Below are 16,889 nucleotides of genomic sequence, written 5' to 3'. Positions count from 1 at the left end.
TAAAAATATTATAAAAATATTATAAAAATATTATACTGCTGATACTAATGATAATGATGGCTATGCTACCACAACCAACAAACAAGTCAATAACTTTAACAAATAAACGTCACCTCTCTCTCTCTCTCTCTCTCTCTCTCTCTCTCTCTTATTTGCTATAACCATCATCAATGTTGCTGCATTACTTTACTTAGAATTACTTTCCTTAGCGTCACAAATTCCTTACGTCAAAGTTAAAAAATATCAATATTTTAATTATATTTAATAAAATGAAAAAATGCAAATTCACAAGTATAGAAAATTAATCATTTTATAATTAATAGCATTTGTTTAAGAAAATAAATATGGCAATTTATTTTATCGTTAATGAATAATGAAAAGCAAAATTAATCTGGGAGATAATGAGGTACCACAAATTCTATACTCTAAAATACTATGAAATTTGGTACCAACGCGTACCTAGAACCCACATTCCGTACAACCCATTTCTCTCAATTCACGAAGGAGTCTGTTCTCCCCACCTTCATCATATCTGGAACCGTCAATATATTCACATTTCTTTCTGGTAGTCATACATCTCCAGCATCGACAATACTAACTCGGAGACTAAATTAACTGTTATTCTGGATTCTCTACATCATTTACTATCTACACTTATTTATATCCTTAACAGGCTCACTAACACACCAGACACTTGTTAAGTCAAGTACTGTATATCATTCATATGATACACACCTTAACTTTCCTCGCACAAGCATCGTCGACACATGACCTAAACGTCATATAGCCATACATTATTTCCTTAAGAGTGGAGGCGCAATGGCCCAGTGGTTAGGGCAGCGGACTCGCGGTCATAGGATCGGGCGTTGTGAGTGTTTATTGAGCGAAAACACCTAAAGCACCACGAGGCTCCGGCAGGGGATGGTGGCGAACCCTGCTGTACTCTTTCACCTCAACTTTCTCTCACTCTTACTTCCTGTTTCTGTTGTGCCTGTAATTCAAAGGGTCAGCCTTGTCACACTGTGTCATGCTGAATATCCTGGAGAACTACGTTAAGAGTACACGTGTCTGTGGAGTGCTCAGCCACTTGCATGTTAATTTCACGAGCAGGCTGTTCCGTTGATCGGATCAACTGGAATCCTCGACGTCGTAAGCGATGGAGTGCCAACAACAATCATTTCATATTTCAAAGAAATAGCATTGTGTGTCTCCCTCTCAAATCAAGAATAACACATAACTAAAACTCTCAAAATCTTTATATATATTAGTCTCGATAACCTTTGCTGGTCTCTTTTGGTAACCACACGTATATGATATATCAAGACCGCATCACAAAGAATAGGATTCTTCTTTATCACCAGGAAATATATCAGCCCTGATCAGTTGATGCTTCTCTACAAATCTCGAATAAGACCGCATAAGACTGATACTCAAATATTTTATATGTTTGCGTTACATACAAACATCTTAGACCTACGCATTCAAAGAAAGTCGTTCAACTGCTCGGTTCCACTGAACAACAGAAACTCACTGAAGTCACGTCTGCCACCGGTTTGCAATCGAATTGTTTCTCCTTTTTGCCTATTTTATCTCACTTCGCCCAATCTTTGCTTTCTAAAACTGCAACCTTATGGAATTATTTCCACCTCTTTTTATTTTATTTTTGTCCTGCAAATACCAACCAACAGACGTTCAAGTTACTTCTTCAATCTTACTAGTCTCTTATGACCACGAAATGTCACAAACACTGCTTTGCTTTCTTTCACTGTCTTGCGAAAATTAATCCATCATTCACTCTCTTCTTCCACATCACCGCGCTATTGTTCACATTATAATATAGAAAGAATAGTTACAATTACACCAAAAGCAATTATTGTTATTGTTTAAAGATTTATCTCATTTCAGTCTCATTTAATTTTCAGACTCGTTATTTTTATAATATTCTCTTAGCTACATCTAATGTTGCTGAATTTCCTGGCATAAGCCTATTCACATAATTCAAATTATAATTATTCTCTTAGCAGACTTTAGTGTAGTTATATCCTCTACGAAATGTCCTTCCAGATTATTTGAATTACGACGATTATCGGAGATTAGTACACTTTTTTCTTATTCTTCATTAGTTCATTTCGTTTTGTTTTTTTAATTGTTTTCGATTGTTGTTTCGTTTCATAAAACTTTTATAGCAACTGACATCTGGTTTGGATTGTGATGGATTGTAGTTGTTCACATTCGTGAATCTTTAATTTAATCCTTCCTTTTCTAAATTTATTTACTATTTAATTTTAAAAGATGACTGTTACTATTGCTACTGCTTTCTAACATAGGTACGAGTTGATTGGTTAAGTACTCTACGGGTATCTAACAGAAACAATAAAAGTTAAGTCGATCTCAGTGAGATTTCAACTCAGACCGCAAATACACAATACAAATAACGCAAAGTATTTTATTTTATTGATTCTTATTGATAGCGACTTTGTAGTTTGAAACCTTGGCATATATTAATAATGGATCGATATATAAGTTGCGGTAAACAACCTAAATCTTATTTTAGCGACTCCAACAACAACAACAATAATTCTTTCTAATTTTGGAACAAGGCCAGCTATTTTAGGAAGAGAGGTTAGTCGATTACATCAACTCCAGTACTAGAATGGTACTTTATTTTATCGACCCCGAAAGGATGAAAGGCAAAGTCGACCTCGGCGGAATTTGAACTCAGAATGTAACGGCAGACGAAATACGACTAAGCATTTCGCCCGGCGTGCTAACGATTCTGCCAGCTCACCGCGTTAATAATTATTATTTCTTTCGGTGGTTCCTTTAGTTATTTTGCACAAGAGTAGCAATTCTAAGAGAAGGAATAAGTCGATTACATCGATCCCAGTACTCAGCTGGTACTTGTTTTATCAGCCTCGGTGGGATTTGAACTCAGAACATAGATTATTAAGAAATACGAGACTAAATGAGAGTGCCCGACACAATCTTTTTCTGTCACTAACAAATTGTCAGTATGCGATTTTATTGTTGTTTAATAAACCTTAATAAAGGTCATACCAACCGTTGCAACTTCGTTATTATTCTTTCAGATGCAATATACCTATGACTATAATGGCCACAGTATCCATTCGTTTTAAGACCGCAGGTCACAGTTTGGGGAAAATTTTTATTGACTCCATTTAAACAAGTCAGGCAACCGTACTGAAGCTTTCAAAATGAAATTTTTGTTTTGTGGTTGTTGGAAATCATGTTGTATATTCCTGATCTGATTAAATGCAGCATTTAAGAGCTATACTATAATCATGGGCGTTGTGCTAATAGTAGAAATTGAGATAACAATATAATGGCAATGATGTGCTTCCAATTGTGGATTAGCAGGATCAGTAGAGCGTCCAACAGAACAATTACAGTCAATCTTATGAAAATCAACAGGGAATAAATAGCAGGCATTAATGGTAAGCGTTTTAAATGATATATGTGTGTATGTGTGTGTGTATACATATGTAAAGATATTATAGATATATAAAATATATATTTATACGTATATTATATAGACATATATGTATGTATACATATATGGGTGTATATATATATATATATATATATATATATATATATATATATATATATATAGTGAAGAATTGGCAGAATTGTTAGCGTCGAACAAAAGTGCAATTCCGGGGTGGGGAAGCGAGGAGGTGTTTAACAGTACAAAAATATCGACTTATAATCTTATTAAAAAGTTGTATCAGCCGTCTAAAATAGCACTGGTTTTAGTGTAAATTCGGTTTTCCATAGTATTCGGTTTTCCATTTTATGCGCGTTAATGCTTTGATTGCTATGAATAAAGTCTGTCGTCCACTTTAATACTTTCATACTTAATGATTTGTTATTTCTTTTTTCAATTGTTATCTCAGCAATCGAAGCAAGAATTTGGAAAATTATCTACGCCTCAAAAACCGAATTTACGTTGAAACTCGTAGTTGTAGTATGACAGAAAAATAATCCAGCTTTAAGTGTGTATGCGTGGGTGTGAGGAGGAGAGTGTGTATATATACACACACGCACACACACGCACCCACTCACACGCACACACACACACACACACACACACACACACGCACATGTCTTAGAGGCAGTTATTTTCAAGATGAAGGAGGCTGTAACAAGAGTAATGGACACTTTCACTTTGGAGGACTTTCATGGAATCGTCACGAAGTAGCTGGAGTGCTACAAGTGTGGCGAGGTAAAATTAACCTACTTTAATTGGGAATTTGTAGAAGATTAGTTTCGTACTTCTTTGAAATCAATAAATATCACTCCTGAAAAAGTCTGTAAACCTCTGGTATGCATCTGGTACAATACGAACAACGAAAGATAAATACTCACACAATGGATGGTTAGCGCTTTTTTGCACACACAATTTAACCTGTCCGTTACCCGCATAAATGCAAATGAATAAAGCGATAGCCCACACTAGATTCCAAGAACTCTAATATAATACCTCTTTCAAAAGCTTCTTCATAGCTCTTCTTCTTTTTATTTATCTACTAAAAGTTCCTTATATAGGTCCTTCTTCACATACGCACGCATACACAAATACACACATATACACATACATACAAACACATATACAAACACTGGAACCGAACATAAACCAAACCACTTACTTATGCGAAAACGAACCACAGTATACCAAAACTAAACAGACACACGTACACATGCGCACTCACAAATGTAATACAAGGTGTCTAAATAAATATGATATGAAGAACTGAGGCCAGTCAATATACTCTTCAGAACACTATCCTGGCCATATTCCTTATATATGTGTGTGTATGTGTTAGTATATGTTTGTGCATATGTGTTCATGCGCGTATGTATATGAGATTAGTATATATACCTTGTATAGATACAGATGCAAATATGTATATATACAGTACATACATACATACATACATACATACATACGTAGGTGGGTGTGCTTGAATTGTGTATTTGATGTATATTTCTCGAAGCTAATATGATTAATAGTTAAGAAATGTCTAAACACGATTGCAGTATTTGATAATTTGTTTAACAGCTTTTGCTGATAATCTTTTCAAATAACTTTTCGATTAAATTTACAAATTACATAGCTCATAGTTACATGTGTTTGTATATGCTTATTCACATACTCACAATCACAAACACGCATGCGCGCGCACACAATGACACACACATATGTATATGAGTGTATATGTGTGTGAGAGAGTTTGTAACGCAGGTGTTGCTGTGTATTTCTCAACCACAAGACTTTTGAATTCAGTCTCACTTCGTGGCACCATGAGCAAATGTCTTCTACTATAGCCCAGTGGGCAGGTCACAACCTTGTCAGTGGGTTTGATAGACAGAAGCTAAAAGATGATCGTCGTATATGAGTGTGTGTGTGTGTGTGTGTGTGTGTGTGTGTGTGTGTGTGTGTGTGTGTGTGTGTGTGTGTGTGTTGTGCTTGTTCCCCACCATCGTTTGACGACCAGCATTGGTTTCTTACGTCCAGGTAACTTAGTGGTTTGATAAAAAGTGACCGATAGAGTGAGCAACAGGCTTTAGAAAAAATAAGTACTGGAGTCCATACATTCGACTAAAAAATTACGTTGCCCCAGCGTGACCACAGTCCAATGACTGGAACAAGCAAACATAAAACAAATATGTAACGAAATCATTGCTAGGTACCGTGTCTTGTACTATAGTCTCGGGCCGACCAAAGCCTTGTGAGGGGATTTGGTAGGCAGAAACTGGAGGAAGCCCGTCATGTGTTTATTTGTCTGTCTGTCTGTGTTTGCCCCCACCACTGCTTGACAACCGGTGTTGGTGTGTTTACGTCCCCGTATCTTAGCGGTTCGGCAAAAAAGACCGATTGAATAAGGACAAGGCTTTGCAAAAAAAAATAAGTAGTGCGGTCGATTCATTCGACTAAAACTTCTTCAAGGCCATGCCCATGCATGGCTGGAGTGTAAAAAAGAAAGAAGAAAGATCAAAACTAGCAGGTCAGCAGATCACACACTCCGGCTTCAAGAAAAAAAGGTTTCTAAAGCAACATTCAGATGGAAACCACTGAACGGAAAATGAAAGAGAAGAGCGAGAACCATATAACACAGAACATTCGTAACCGATGCGATGGAGGTCAATATCACACGGCCAGATGCAGGGAATGTTGCAACCAGCAGGAAGCGTTGACGCCAACTTGCTGCCCAGCGTGCACCAGAATATTGGAGGAACTTAAACTAAAACTCTGTGTGTGTGTGTGTGTGTGTGTGTGTGTGTGTGTGTGTGTGTGTGTGTGTGTGTGTGTGTGTGTGTGTGTGTGTGTGTGTGTGTGTGTGCGTGTGTGTGTGTGCATGCGCGTATAACTTTATTTTTAACTACACTCTGCTGGTAATGCTTCTATTAATTCCGGGCCATCAGTTTTGTACCAATATCTGATAAGCGCGTAATGAAATCGAATACTATGCATAACCTTAGTATATGGCGAAGTTGTGGAGATACAATCAATTATATAATACTTGATTGACTTTGATGTTCATTACAACAATATACGTTCTCGTAATTTCTATCTTATCTCCCTGGATGGCTAAATGATAAATTAATTTAATATTTTTACACTCGATTATACGGGATATAATGGAAATATAAACTTTAAATATAATGGATACGTATATATATATAACTATATATGCATATTATTAAATACGTATGTAGGCATATTTATATATATAACATATACAATGTAGAATTACATACATAGGCATTTATTTATACATGCACACAACAAATGATAGAGACGAAAAATGGAATATAGGAGAAATTTATTGCTCACAACAATCGTTTCGACCCATCCTACAACGATGCAAAAGAAAATCACTCCATTATATCTAAAAGGCTCTTAAACAAACTGAAAAATCCAACAGAAGAAGATTTGATTTGTTTTTTGTTTTTTTTCAACCGAGAAAAACTTTCACTCTGACAAATAGACCTTTACTCATCATCTAAGACTTATATTTGATGTCTTCGTGGACATTTCTGACTGTTCCTTCTGACACATGGAGATCTTTTGCAATTGACCTAATGGACTTTCTGGGATCGTAATCAATGGTCTGTTGAACTTACTGGATAAATTTAGGTGTTCTGATGATTTCAGAGTGTTTAGAATGCTTTTTATGTTTTGATACTGGTGATACGTTTCCATCTTTAGTCTTTAGCTCCTTACAAGCATTGTAGACGAAAGATCTGCAACTTTTAAAAGTCGAGATATTTCTAAATCCCTATGGTCAGCCTTTATTACCGCAATAATAGCTTGCCTCTTCATTTCTTGAGTAAGCTGAGGGTCTGCTCTTATTATTTTCTGAAATGAAGATTATACAGTGTTAGCAAAAAATGGAGCAATGACCCAAAAAAGGTATATCCTCAAATACCTTATGCGCTCTGTATGTGTGTGTGTGTGTGTGTGTGTGTGTGTGTGTGTGTGTGTGTGTGTGTGTGTGTGTGTGTAGTTATCCTATTAAGAATCATAAATCTTTTGACTGTGGAAAAATCGGACGTAAAATCTCACATTGTATAGCGAAACAAAAAAGGGTCAAACAAAAAGACGTTTAGAAAGAATGTATTGTTTAAAAAATTCTAAGCGACTCTCAGAAAAGAAAATTTGTGTCCATAAAAAATTAATAATGTGAATATCAAGTTACTATTGGGTACAGACAACAATAATTAATACAGATACACGGAGAAAAATAGGGAAACCTAGATTAAAGGAAACTTCGAAAATTGCGCGGTGTTTCAGAAAAAAAAATTGCATTTATGGGCGAAATGATAAGTGACGTTACATTTCGTGGAAAAACCTTGAAAGCCAAAGTTTTTGTGTTGAAAAATATAATTTATTTGGAACAGACTGAACAGAACTATTTAACTTATGGGACCCACCCATAAATATTTTTCGTAAAAATGTGATGGTTTTTCTGCCATTACAAATAAGGCGTCGGAAGATTTTAAAAAAGAATTAAAACAGATTTTTCCAGAAGTTTTTTTCTGAGGAATTGGGTCTTTGCACCAAAACAGAGGCGAAGTTTCAAGTGAAAGAAAACGCTCTACCGGTATTTAAACCAAAAAGAACGGTACCTTTCGGAGCGGTGAAACAAGTCAACGAAGAATTAGATAGATTTGAAAAGCTTGGCGTTGTTGGAAAATTGGCGTCCCCAACAGTTTATGTCAAGAAAAACAATAATAAAATCCGAGTATGCGCTGATTTCTCAACGGAATTAAACGAATGTTTGATACCATATAATTACCTGTTACCAAGTCCGGAGGAAATTTTCGCGAAGTTGAATATGGAGGGAAATTTTTTTCAAAGTTGGACCTATCTGAAGCATATTTGCAAGTAAAATTCGATGAAGAATGTTCGAAATTATTGACAATAAATACCCATAAAGGGTTGTATAAATTTAATTGACACCCCTTTGGTATAAAGGTAGCATGTGGCATTTTCCAACAAGTTATGGACATTATGCTCGCAGATTCGGATTTCGCTGTAGCTTACCTGGATGATATAATTCATAAAAAGTCAATCTCGAGGTCACCATGCTGAGCATGTGAAAAAGGTCTTCGAAAGAATAAGAGTATGGTTTTAAGCTCAGCGAGGAAAAGTATGAATTTTTTATGCCAAGAATAAAATACCTAGGGCAGATTATTGATGAAAATGGACGCAAACCAGACCCGTCTAGGGCGAGTGCAATAAAAAATATTCCTCTCCCAACAACATTACAACGTTACAAGCATTGGGGTGGGGGGTTGCAAATTACTACCAGGTGTACATGCCGAATATGCACGATTTAAGGGCACCTCTGAATAACTTATTTCAAAAAGACGTTAAGTGTAACTGATGGGACAAATGCCAAAAAGCTTTTGAAAAAATTAAAAACGTCTTAACATCGGAATTGTCGTTATTACACTTTGACTCGAATTTAGAAATAGTAGTGGCAGCAGATGTTATTGAAAGTGGTATCGGAGCTGTGATTTTACACAAGGATGAAGATGGTAGCCTGAAAGCAGTAACTCATGCTTTGAGTTCTTTATTGCCGGCAGAGCTACATTCAAATAGAAAAAGAGGCATTGATCATCATATTTACGGTAAAAAAAAATCCATAAATTTATGCATGGAAGAAGGTTCTGTCTGAAGACAGACCACTGCCCATTATTGTCGATTTATGGATTAAAAAAAAAGGGTATCCCCACTCACACAGCAAACAGATTGCAACGCTAGGGAACGATCCTACTGAATTACAACTTCATGGTAGAGTATTTGCCATTGAAAAAATTGGGACATGCAGATGGTTTGTCAAGATTAATACCAAAATACAGTGAACCACTAGAAAACACAGTGATAACGGCGTTAAAAACCGAAAATGAAATTTAAAATATATTGTGCAATGTTGTGCGTAAATTGCCGGTGACATTGGAAGAAATAAAGATTATGACTGAGACGGACGAGTTTATAATAAAAATGAAAAAAATAGTGAGATCAGAAGAAACAAATAAAAAAAATACGTGTGGCTGGACGTAACACAGTTTTGAATTTGTATTCGATATGTGATAATGTGCTTATGTATGCACAGAGTGTTGTAATGCCTGCCTCACTATAGGGTCGAATGTTAAATGAATTCCACACTGGACATCCAGAAATGTCTAGAATGAAGTCGCTTATGAGGTGTTATGTTTACTGGCCAAAATGGGTCTTGATACCGAGAAGTTGGTAAAATCCTGCAGAAGGTGTACTCTTGCAGCGAAATCACCACCTATAAAATTTCAACCTTGGCCCAAGACCGATATTCCACGGTCCAGACTACACATAAACTTCGTAGGACCGTTAAACCGATCGTATCATCTAACAGTGTTAGATAGCTATACAAAATGTCCAGAAATGAGTAAATGTAGAAAACCGACATCCACGGTAACAGTGGAATTTCTACACGAGTGTTTTGCTGGGTATGGTGTCCCGGATACCACAGGCTATGATAACGGTACACAGAGGAAAAGAAATGGCAAGAAGGAAGAAGAGTTTTGGAAAATGTAGTTTGTGTCTATACTTGCGTGCATGCGTGCGTGCTTGAGTGTGTGTGTGTGTGTGTGTGTGTGTGTGTGTGTGTGTGTGTGTGTGTGTGTGTGTGTGTGTGTGTGTGTGTGTGTGTGTGTGTGTTTCCATAATTTACAATTGCTTCAGTAACTTGAAGTGACCAATCACACTTCATATCCATGTTTACAAGTATATAAGTTTACGGTAATATATATTTTAGACAACATTCAGTTGAACACACATACACACACACACACACACACACACACACACACACACACTATAGCATGAAAGTATGCTTTGTTATTTGTTAAATGTACTATATTTTATAAATAGTGACAATCTCTCTAGTATCAATTATGACTGACTGATACACTCTATACAGTGTTGCGTGGGCATTGATGATATGAATGTGTATGCAAAGCATTTTTGATGAAAGAAAAATGTTTTGTTATTATTGGTTTCGGTTATATTTGTTATTCATTGCAATATGTATAATTTACAGAACAAATCAAATTTGCCATTCACACAGCCTACAAGCATACACAACTACGTCTATAAATATTATATATCATATGTGTGTATGTGTGCTTGTGTATGCATGCATATGTATATACATATATGTGTGCGTATATAACAGGAAGGAGGTAAGAGAGGGAAAGAATGTAAGAAAAAAATAGATAGATAGATAGATAGATAGATAGATTGATAGATAGATAGATAGATAGATAGATAGATAGATAGATAAAGTGTGCAAGCGTGAGTGATGTAGAGAGAGTAATAGATCTTCGATAATGTATAAAGCGTATGAAGAGTGCTATTTTCAAATCCCTACGGCAGAACGTGTTTTTCCATATTCATTAGTCGTTTCCCCTACCACCATCCACAAACACGATAATGGATTACAGCAGAAAGTGCATTTCGGATTAGAGATGAATTTTTACTTGTTTAGTTTTAAGTTAGACCCCTGAGAGTTTCATTCCAACATTCATTACGATATGGGTAAATTAAGTCATGAAACATTGCTTTTCATTAAACATGAATTCTATGAAACAGCTGTTGCTTTTGTTTCTGTTGTTTAATCCTGATCGGCCCTGATGGAGCTGACAGACGATCAAAGACGCCATTTTTTCATTTTTTCCTCGCCCCACCTGTTTTGGAAGGGAGAAACCTCTATCTTTGCACATTAGTCAAATGTGTCCTTTCTCTTTTTTTTTTAAAACTGTAGTATGTATGTGTGACATTAGGAAGATTTGGTTGCTATTTCTAGATCAGTCAACTCTGTAGAGGTCCCTCAAAGGTTCATGTAAACTCTAATTCTTGATATTGTTGTTGTTGTTGTGGTGCTGCTGCTACTGCTGCTGGTGCTGGTACTGGTTGGTGTTGTTTGGTCCCCAGATTAATCTAGATCAAGAGAATTTCCTGATGCAAGTGTTCATTCTGTTCAAAAATTACACCCTGAACACTTCATCAGAAAACTTCTTGATCAATGGTTAATCTGGAATCTAAACAGCAACAACTACAACAGAAACTAAAATTTACACGAATCTCTAATGGATATTCTACAGTTGGTTTGTTTACAGCCTAGTGAGTCCATTACTCTATTACCCTGCATACATGTCACCTGTCGATATATAATAGTCTGAGGGGAATTCCATAAATATTTCTAGCAAGTTAAATGACCGAATATAGGCTCCTCCGTCGGCTTTTATAAGCTCTATTACTATACTTAGGTACGAAAACTATTCATCAAGAAAAAGAAGAATATAACTCTTTCAAAATTGCCTGTGTATGTGTCTTTTTGTCCATCTCTTTACCTAGCATTTTCACATACCTACCACCTCACTCGACCTGACCAACACTGCTTCACCGCCTTCCCATCGAACAGTTTCGCACACTAATTCACGTCATTTCCCACTAGCTTACACCCCTTACTCCCCATACTAATCTCTTCCCATTACTCCTTTACTTTATTCGTTTTCTCAGTTCACTTTAATATTCTCATTTGTAATTTTTACAACCAAAACGATAACGCTGTTATGTACTCTTTCTCTTCGAAGAATTAGAGCAACTCTCAGAAACGTTAGATTACTTCATCCCTAACGGCAAATCACCTTCTTGAACTCTCTTATATATTTACAGAAATTATTGACAGCCGAGCAGCTGAAAGATGAAGTTAATCCTGGCAAGAAATGAGAGAAGAAATTAAATCTTTCGATATCAGTTTGGCTTTTGTTCTACGTGTCCAACAAACCGTAAGATTTTCTTGCCAAGCTTAGCATATTACTTCTTATTTCTTTTGTTCTCTGACGTCAATACTACCATTGTTGTCGCTGGTGATGCTTAACACTATGTCTATCCTAATCGAGCAGACCTGTCATCAAAGACACTCCAGTTGTGGTAATCTCGTCTTTTTTAGAATATCTAGGACTACATTGTCGAATTTGTCTTTTCCTTATTTAACACAGATGTGGTTTGAGAGCAATTTGGCTGTTATTTCTTGCAGACCGATCACATGGTCTCCCTCGTTGACATTCTTCTGATATGTTCATCAACCAGGCACAAGAGAAAAATTTATAGATAAGAATACTGTCTGTTGAGCACAATATTGTGTTTAAGTCAAGTTATCGATCATAAGAATAAGACAAAGTTAATGCTGGCAAGATTTATACTCAGAACATAAATGTGATAACAACAACAAAAATAGTAATAATGGTTTCTGGTTTAGGTACAGCAGTTATTAGGGGAGGGGATTAGTCGATACCATCGACACTAGTACTTAATTGGTACTGTATTCTATCTATTCCGGAGGGATTTGAATTCAGATGCAAATAACATAAGGCACTTTTTCCGACTCTCTTACGATTCTGCTTGCTCGCCACCTTATCTTTGTTTCAGATTTAGATACAAAGTCAGCAATTTCGCGGAGCAGGGATAATCGATTACGTCGATCTCAGTATTCGACTGATGCTTTAACTATTTAATTGACTCGCGAGATGTTGAAAGGCAAAGTTGTCCTCGGTGGGATTTGAACTCAGATTGTAGAAACACAAAAATACAGCAAGGTATTTTTTTTAATCCTCTAACAATTCTGCCATAATTTCTAACTTAGGCGCAAGTTCAGCAATATAGTGAAAAGGGTTACTGGATTAAATCGACCTTAGTACGATCACAAACAAAGAGTTTAGTTTGCCAAAATGTGGAACCAGCTTTAGACAATGTATATGTTGCTATTCACTCTTCCTCTCTCAATAAAGAAAATTTTACTCCGCGTACTTGCAGGAACGGCCCTGCAGTCTAGGTATGTTACCATTTTACTCTAGATTACTTGGTAAATACATTTTCGCAAAGAGACACCGGTCTTTTGAACAAAATATTTCCACGCATTTGTTCTCATGAAACGGTTCATGGCAAGGAATTTCTTGTTGGGAAGTACACTTACAAACTAAAATGTTTGGTTTGTACTTTCAAACTATCATGTGACCAAGTACGTGTGTGTGTATGTGCTTTTGTTGTTGATACGTATTGTCACGTGTTTTCTGTATTGCTCCGGTTATTTTCGGCTTCCTTTCTATGCTTTTTTTTTCTTTTATCGTACGACTGTTATTTTTTTATTTATGTTCATAAAAATTTACTTTACATTTTGCTTTTTTCTGTTTGAAATGTGTTTGCCTCTGTTCAATAGTATTATGGTCTGGTTCCCATGTATCGGGAAAGTTTTACTACCTCAAGCACTTTGACTTGATCCAAGAATATAATTCAACAGATGATAATTAATAGCTGTGGTCGGAAGGACATTGGCCTATTTTCAAAGAGTGTTTCATTGGTTCAATGGATTTTAAGCTATTACCTCCTTGATTTCGTTTCAGGTAGAGGCGGTCTATATTACTGTTGATGTATGTATATATGTATAATATGTATGTATTTTAGTATGTATGTTAGCATGTATGTATGAATGTATGCTTATATACATACATACATACATATATATATATATATATATATATATATATATATATACACTTTTATTCTTTTTACGTTTCAGCCTAAAGCTGTGGACATATTGAAGCACCGCCAGTATATATATATATACATATATATGCATGTGTGAGCACATATATATATATATATATATATATATATATATATATATATATATATATATATATATATATATATATATATATATATAATTATATGTATTTATTCTATCCTAATAAATAATAATTCTGATAGAATAAATGGGTTAATAGAAACCAAGGTAGCAAAGATCACAAAATAACTGTGGTGTAATTCCTGTTGGTGAGGCAGAAACTCCTTGATATTTTGGGTATTTGAGTATATTTAAAAATTTAAGGAATGGAGAAAACGCATGTTATAACTGCATACTTTATTCCGACATATGTTTCGAAGAATTACAATTTATGCGATCCATAGGAATCGGCGATGTTAAAAATGTAAACTTCTCCTCAGGGAAATGCATGGGAATCATCTTAAATGTAAGACATTATGACCGAGTATGATAACTATAGTTGGATAATGTTATGACGTGATTCATTTGAAAAAACCGTTAGAGATTTGGACGCTACCAGATAGTAGGATGGACAACACATACATACAAATATATATACATACATACATACATAGTTATATACACATATATATATACGCACACATACACATAAATTTACACATAATGTCTTACGTTTAGGATGATTCCCATGCATTTCCCTAAGGAGAAGTTTACATTTTTAACATCGCCGATTCCTATGGATCGCATAAATTGTAATTCTTCGAAACATATGTCGGAATAAAGTATGCAGTTATAACATGCGTTTTCTCCATTCCTTAAATTTATATATATATATATATATATATATAACAAAAGTAAATGAGTATATGCATATATACGTACAGGTATGTGCATACCGACATCCACCTGTATGTATAGGTGCATATCTGGGTACAGGACATTGCAAACAAACGTAGACGAGAACACACGAGCCACATAGAGAACATTCTACTTCATCAGCTACCCACGTTTTAACACCGGCGTTTCGACGAGCTTCGGGCAGGACGCAACGTTAAAACGGCTCGTCCCATGGATCGCAGATTAAATCTGTATACGCAAATTAAATCTAGCCATGGAGGAATGTAGTGGCGGACAAAAGACAAGACAGGAAAACAAACAGAAGGCTTTACGGCCAGACGAGAAAAATTATGTGTGTATGAACGCGATGAGGCACGGAACCGAGAGAGACAAAGTGGTGGCGTGTGTTACTTGGCGAAAGCCAAGGAAGGAAAGGATTATTGACCGGAAGCATGTGACCATGCCGGTGTAAAGGGAAGAGAGAGAGTGGTAGAGGGAGAAAGAGAGGGAGGAAGTAGAAGAATGGTGAGCAACGAGAGGAAAAAAGAAAAAGAGGAAATACGAGGGGGAAAAAAGAGATACGTAGTAGTAACAGAGGAAGAACAAGAGGGGTAAGGCGAGATACGTAGTAGTACAGAGGAAGAACAAGATATATATATATATATATATATATATATATATATATATATATATATATATATATATATATGCATGTGTGAGCGCACGTATATATTATGTATGCATGAATATATTTATGCACATTTTATGGGTTCATGTTCGAGTAGTTTCTGAGGACTGTATATCATTTTACTTGTTTAATTACTGGGCTGTAGTTGTCCCGAGGCACCACTAACGCCAGGATTTATTTTTGAAGTCAAGTATTTATTCTATCTGTTTCTCTTACAGAACTGCAAGATTACGGAGACTTAAGCAAGCCATCAGCGGCTGTCAAGCACACACACACACACACACGTGTATGTATGTATATATATATATATATATATATATATATATATATATATATATATATATATATATATATATATATATATATATACGATGAGCTGCCACACTGCCTCTGTCTTCCACATTCACTCACAAGGCACTGGTCGTTCCGGGGCTATTGTAGAAGAAAATAGCTCCAGGTACCCCATAGTAGCACTGAACTCAAAACCACGTTGGTACAATGGCCTAGTGGTTAGGGCAGCGGACTCGCGGTCGTAGGATCGCGGTTTCGATTCCCAGACACCCGGCAGGGGGTGGTGGCGAACCTTGTTATAGTCTTTCGCCACAACTTTCTCTCACTCTATCTTCCTGTTTCTGTTGTGCCTGTATTTCAAAGGGCCAGCCTTGTCACACTCTATGTCCCGCTGAATCTCCCCCGAGAACTACGTTAAGGGTACACGTGTCTGTGGAGTGCTCAGCCACATGCACGTTAATTTCACGAGCAGGCTGTTCCGTTAATCGGATCAACTGGAACCCTCGTCGTCGTAACCGACGGAGTGCCAACCGTAGTAGTATTCTTAACTGTGTAGTCATGTCTGTGTCTATATGATGATAATTTTATGCCGTTGAAGTAAACGTACAATCACTGCGAAGTGAGAGGAGCGAAATTTGTTGTTTATCTCAAACATCGATTCTTTTTTTTTTTAATTCAAACTTTCTTTTCCGTCTTTACAATTATTTCTGCTTTCTTAAATCACTGTTTCAGATGATATATCGATAAAAATTCCAGAGAAAATGAGATCTTTTTCATGAGTAAAATTACATTGAATATCTTCATAAACCCCTCAAAAAAATGTTCACAATATTTTATGTAAATTCTCAAACCATAAATCAAAATAACTATTTATTTTACCGACGTTTATTGTGAAGATTGTTATACAGCGCTTATACAAAATCGTTCATAATGAT

The 16,889-nt window shown here is 36.0% G+C and overlaps 1 protein-coding gene and 1 long non-coding RNA gene across 2 annotated transcripts in view; both read right to left on the bottom strand.

The window, feature by feature from the left end:
- Positions 1–16,889, bottom strand: part of LOC106877995 (glycine receptor subunit alpha-3) — a 184,053-nt gene that overhangs the window by 96,265 nt on the left and 70,899 nt on the right. The window lies entirely within an intron of this gene.
- The window catches only part of LOC149132903 (uncharacterized), a 64,906-nt gene continuing 55,139 nt past the window's right edge, over positions 7,123–16,889 (bottom strand). The window contains exon 2 of the long non-coding RNA XR_016244034.1: positions 7,123–7,384. This is a non-coding gene — a long non-coding RNA (uncharacterized LOC149132903). The remainder of the gene's footprint in view (positions 7,385–16,889) is intronic.

The sequence above is a fragment of the Octopus bimaculoides genome, chromosome 13 (genome assembly GCF_046866305.1).
Source record: "Octopus bimaculoides isolate indiv1 chromosome 13, ASM4686630v1, whole genome shotgun sequence".
Classification (NCBI taxonomy): Eukaryota; Metazoa; Mollusca; class Cephalopoda; order Octopoda; family Octopodidae; genus Octopus; species Octopus bimaculoides.
The sequence above is the reverse complement of the archived record's forward strand: the minus strand, read 5'-3'. Positions and strand labels throughout refer to the sequence as shown.